Here is a 5,712-nt window from a genome sequence, read left to right as displayed (position 1 = left end):
GGTCATGGCAATAAGTTTTGGGGATGCTCAAGGTGTTTTGCTTGTTGACTTTCTGGGGGCCAAAAAATGATAACATTTGCTTATTATGAGGATGTTTTGAGAAAGGTAGAAAAAGCTTTAGCAGACAAACACCCAGGAAAGCTTGACCAAAGATTAATGATGAGATATATTCCAAGGACAGTTATTGCTGTTAAACTCTTACCATGCCTAATTTATAATGTAAACTTTAACATAGGTATGTATGTAAAGGAAAAACATATTGTATATAAGGTTCTGTACTGTATGAGATTTCAGGCAACTACTAGGGGTCTTAGAATGTATTTCCTACAGATAAGAGTGGACAACTCTGCTAAAATTTGTACACTTCCAGTCATTTTATAATTGTTCATTTATATTATCTATGTTGTTTACAAAGATCGTTGCTCATATTTGTTTCTTCTGTTTTTATATTTACCCATACTTAATTTGTTGTTCTGATAAATTTGTTACTTAGCTAAAGACTTTTTTGGAATATTGTTCTTAGAGAGAGCACAGGCTGATGTCTTCTCTCCTTCCTTACATATCTGCAAACATTTTTATTTCATGGTGACCAGTGAATGATACCTTAACCAGGTACAGTATGACTGAGAATAGACCCTCTTTTCTGGAGCATTTTATAAATGCTATTTCTTATGCTCTACCATCTCAGGTCTTTGATTCTTATTCTCTAAAAGGTGGTATTTTCCCTCTGCCTGGCAATTTGCCAGAATCCCTGTCTACATTTTCAAGATTATGCCCAGGGTCATATCACTTTTTAATCTGCCCTATCATAACCTTGGTAAAACTTTTAATCAGAAAGCTCCAGTACTTCTTTATTACCTACCAAATTATTTCCTCTTCTCTCTCTCTCTCTCTCTCTCTCTTTATTTATTTAATTTATTTATTTATTTATTTATTTATTTATTTATTTATTTATTTATTTATTTATTTTTAATTTTTTTATTTATTGGTACTTTGCATTTTGGTGTTCTCTGATCCATCTACTATTATTTACTTTTTACAATCATAATATAACTTCATATAAGTCTACATCTAATAGTTCTACTTAGTGGGAGATGAAGGGAAGAATGCGCTTAGTCCATCTAATCTGGATCAAGAATTTCCCTAGTTATTAAAATGCAAAAAGGAAAAAAATAATTAAATAAGAAAAAAAGAGTTAGTAAACTTGAAGTTAAACTTAAAAATTACTCCAAATATAACAGATAAACATGTTAATGTTTAATTAACACCACTCTAAAATATGTGAAGCTGGGGGAAAAAGATGGGTATAACATGTAATTAACCATTGTTTTGTGAACAGATCTCTAAAGGAATCCTCCAAATCAATAAGAAAAAATATTTTTCGAAATGGACAAAATATACGAAGATTTTTCTTCTAGAATAGAAAACATCAATGGAGAATTAAAATACATATAAAACTATACTCTTTTTGGCAATCAAAGATATGCAAATTAAAAGCAGAAGGAGACCTTATTTTACACATGTTTTAAGTTTACTCAACATTTATTTCATTGAGTATTCATTAAATACAAGGCATTGTACTAAGACCTCAAAGGACAATAAAGTTGGAGAACGTAATGGAGATTAACTGCCATCAGCAAATTTACAATAGGGTGGAGGAGAAATAACAGAAATAGAGTAAGAAAATATTACCCCAGTTTAAGAGAAACATTGTTAATAGTAAGTTATTGGAATAATAAAATGAATGTATGGAAAAGGAAATGTAATATTTAAGTAATTTACAGGGAGCTAGTAATATGTACTAACTTTCCCCAACTGTAAAAATATGTTTAACTTAAATATTTCTTACTGTTTGGTCTTTTGAGACAGAATTAATTATTCTCTTTATTTGTAATATTGAAATAGTCCTTATAACCTAAAAATTAATACTATGGTAGTACATATGTCTGCTTCTCTCAATACATGGTAAAAATGTTAAGAACAGCAATTCTATTTTTTCATCTTGGACAGCCAGAATCCATCATTGTATCTGTTCCATATCAGGTTATGGCTGCATGAATAAAATGTAGGAAACCATTTATCCAGTGTAATAGAAATTGAATACTGAGCAAAGAAATCTCTACTGTCTTTGGCCGACAATGAAAAATCAATGAAGATGGAATAACATGATCAAAACTATATTTTACAAAGATTAATTTGCTTGCACTGTAATTGATAGACTGAAGAAGGGAAAAGACTGAGTTACATGGCAATTAATACAGTCTGTTATTAGAGAATAAACATCTGAACAAGGGTAGCAGCAGATGAGTAAAGAGGATGGAACCATTCAGCAGGCAAATTAAATATTGAATGAAGAGGATTTAATAGCTCATAAGGTGAGTGTTGATGGCTGGGAGAAAACAAAAGAGGAAAGGATGAAGGATTTTTTTCAGTATATAATCTCTGCTTTAGTGTGTTGAGTGGATCCCTCCAATTGCATGTTAGAAGAAGAAATCAATCTAATAAACCAGTTAAGTAGAAGCAAACACCAACACAATTGAATTGTATGTCAATAGATATCTAGAGCAGCTCAGAATAAAAGGGGTAAAGAAATGTTGATTGTGCAAGAAAATATGCAAATTATTCAGTGTGGAAATTATTTATGGAAGATGAATATTGTAAAGGATTATATTAACAAAAGAGTGAATAGAATTGGAAAATAGGAATAGCAGATGTTATCTTTTGTTTCCTATGTGTCAGAGCCAACTTGTCCTGTGTTCTCAACATTAAGATTTAAATTGCTATTGCTCATCATCCACTAGGCATCAGATGTTTAAACTTAATCTCAATACTGGATAGAAAACCTTCAAACAAAAAAAAGGCAGTGTACTCTGGAATCATTCCTCTCTAAGTTTTAAAAATTTGACCCTTGTATTGTCAGATTTGTTACATATAATTAATCAGTATAAGGGGATATTTGCAATATGTTTTATTTTTTTTATTTCTCTTTATTTATTATGAATATTCATGATATACAAAGGTGATTGTCCCTCTTCCTGCCCATGATGTGGGGGCCAGATCCATACTGGGGGCATAGCCATTACCAGAAATTACTTTTGTACCCTTTGTCCCCTCCCAATTATCTCCCCAACCTTCCTCCGCTTCCCCCTCTCCCTTAAACTCCAATTTGTAGTCCTAGGAATGTTCCCTCCCTCTGTCGGATCACGGGACTACAGTGGTCTTTCTTTCCTGCCTTCCTTTCTCACTTAGCTCCCACATATGGGTGAGCACATGCGGTATTTATCCCTCTGTGCTTTGCTTGTTTCACTCAACATAAATTTCTCCAGGTTCATCCATGTTATTGCAAATGGGAGTATTTCATTCTTTTTTATGGCAGAGTAGTATTCCATAGTGTATATATACCACAGTTCCCTTATCCACTCATCTATTAATGGACATTTATGTTGGTTCCATATCTTAAGTATTGTAAACAGAACTGCAATAAACATGAGATTGCAGGTATCCCTTTGACATGATGATTTCCATTCCTCTTGATATATACCCAGAAAAGAGATTGCTGGATCATATGGAAGATCTATCTGTAGTTGTTTGAGGAACCTCCAAATTATTTTCCAAAGTGTCTGTACTAATTTACAGTCCCACCAACAGTGCAGTAGTATTCTCTTCTCTCCACAACCTCATTAGCATTTATTATTCACTATCTTTTTGATTATAGCCAGTCTAACTGGAGTGAGGTGGTATCTCAATGTGGTTTTAATTTGCATTTCCCTGATGACTAGTGATGTAGAGCATCTTTTCATGTATCTGTTGGCCGTTGGTATGTCTTCCTTTGAAAAATGTCTGTTCAGCTCCTTTGCCCAATTTTAATTGGGTCATTCATTTTTTTTTTACTGTATAATTGCTTGAGTTCTATGTATATTCTGGATATTAGTCCCTTCTCAGATGTATAGTTGGCAAAAATTTTCTCCCACTTTGTAGGTTGTCTTTTCATTCTTTTGATTATTCCTTTTGCTATGCAGAAACTTTTAGTTTGATATAGTCCTATTTGTTTATTTTTTCTTTTGCTGCTTGTGCTTTTGGGTTCATGTTCATAAGCCTGTGCCCAGACCTAACTGCTGATGTGTTTCACCTATATTTTCCCTTAGTAATTTTACAGTTTCTGGTCTTATACCTAGGTCTTTAATCCATTTTGAATTGATTTTAGTGTATAGTGAGAGATGCATATCTAGTTTCATTCTTCTGCATATGGATATCCAGTTTTCCCAGCACCATTTGTTGAATAGGCAATCTTTTTTCCAATGTAGATTTTTGTTGCCTTTGTCTAATATCAAATGGCTATAAACCTGAGGTGTGATTTCTGGGTTCTCAATTCTACTCCACTGGTCTGAATGTCTATTTTTATACCAGTACCATGCTGTTTTGGTTACAACAGCTTTGTAGTATAATTTGAAGTCAGGCAGAGTTATGCTTCTGGCTTTGTTTTTTTTTTTTTTTTTTTTTTTTTTTTTTTGCTCAGGATTGTTTTGGCTATTCAGGGTCTTTTGCTTTTCCGTATGAGAGGTAAGATTGCTTTTCCCATTTCTGTGAAGAATGTCATTGGTATTTTGATTGGGATCAAATTGAATCTGTAGATTGCCTGGGTTATTAACAATGTTAATTCTACCAGTCCAAGAGCATGGAATATCTTTCCATCTTTTTGTGTCTTCTTTAATTTCTTTCAGAAGTAGTTTGTAAATCTCACTGCAGAGGTCTTTCACCTCCTTGGTTAAATTGATCCCTACGTATCATATTTTTTTGGTGACAATTGTAAATGGGCTTACTTTATTTCTCTTTCTGTTAATTCATTATTGGAATATATAAATGCTACTAATTTGGGGGCATTTATTTTGTATCCTGCAACATTACTGAAGTTATTAACCAGCTCTTAGAGTGTTTTGATAGAGTCTTTAGGTTTTTCTATATATAGTATCACATCATCTACAAATTGGGAAAGTTTGACTTCATCTTTTCCAATCTGGATTCCCTTTATTTCTTTCTCTTGCCAGATTGCTCTAGCTAGTACCTCCAGTACTATGTTGAATAGAAGTCATGAGAGTAGACATTCTTGTCTTGTTCCTGTCCTTAAGGGGAAGGCTTTCAATTTTTCCCCATTCAGAGTAGTACTAATGGTGTGCTTGTCATAAAAGACTTTTATTGTGTTAAGATATTTTCCTTCTATGTCTAATTTGTTGAGAGTCTTTATAATAAAGGAATGTTGAATTTTGTCAAATGCTTTTTCAGCATGTATTGAGATAATCATATGGTCTTTGTCCTTGAGCTTGTTAATGTGATGTATAACATTTATTGACTTTCATATGTTGAACCATCCTTGCATCCCTAGGATGAATCCCACTTGATCATACTGTATAATTTTTTTAATATGTTGCTGTATTCTAATTGCTAATATTTTGTTGAGGACTTTAGCATCTAGGTTCATCAAGGATATTGGCCTGTAATTTTTTTTTTTCTTGTGTCTTCATCTGGTTTTGGTATCAGTGTTATGTTGGCCTCACAGAATGAGTTTGGGAGAGTAGCATCTGTTTCAATTGTTTGGAACAGTTTCTTGAGAATTGGTATTAACTCCTCTTTAAAAGTTTGGTAGCATTCAGCTGTAAAGCCATCTGGACCCAGACTTTTTTTTTGTTGGAAGATTGCTAATTACTGCTTCAATCT

This window comes from Cynocephalus volans, chromosome 1 (assembly GCF_027409185.1).
Source record: "Cynocephalus volans isolate mCynVol1 chromosome 1, mCynVol1.pri, whole genome shotgun sequence".
Lineage (NCBI taxonomy): Eukaryota > Metazoa > Chordata > Mammalia > Dermoptera > Cynocephalidae > Cynocephalus > Cynocephalus volans.
Note: the sequence above shows the minus strand (reverse complement) of the source record.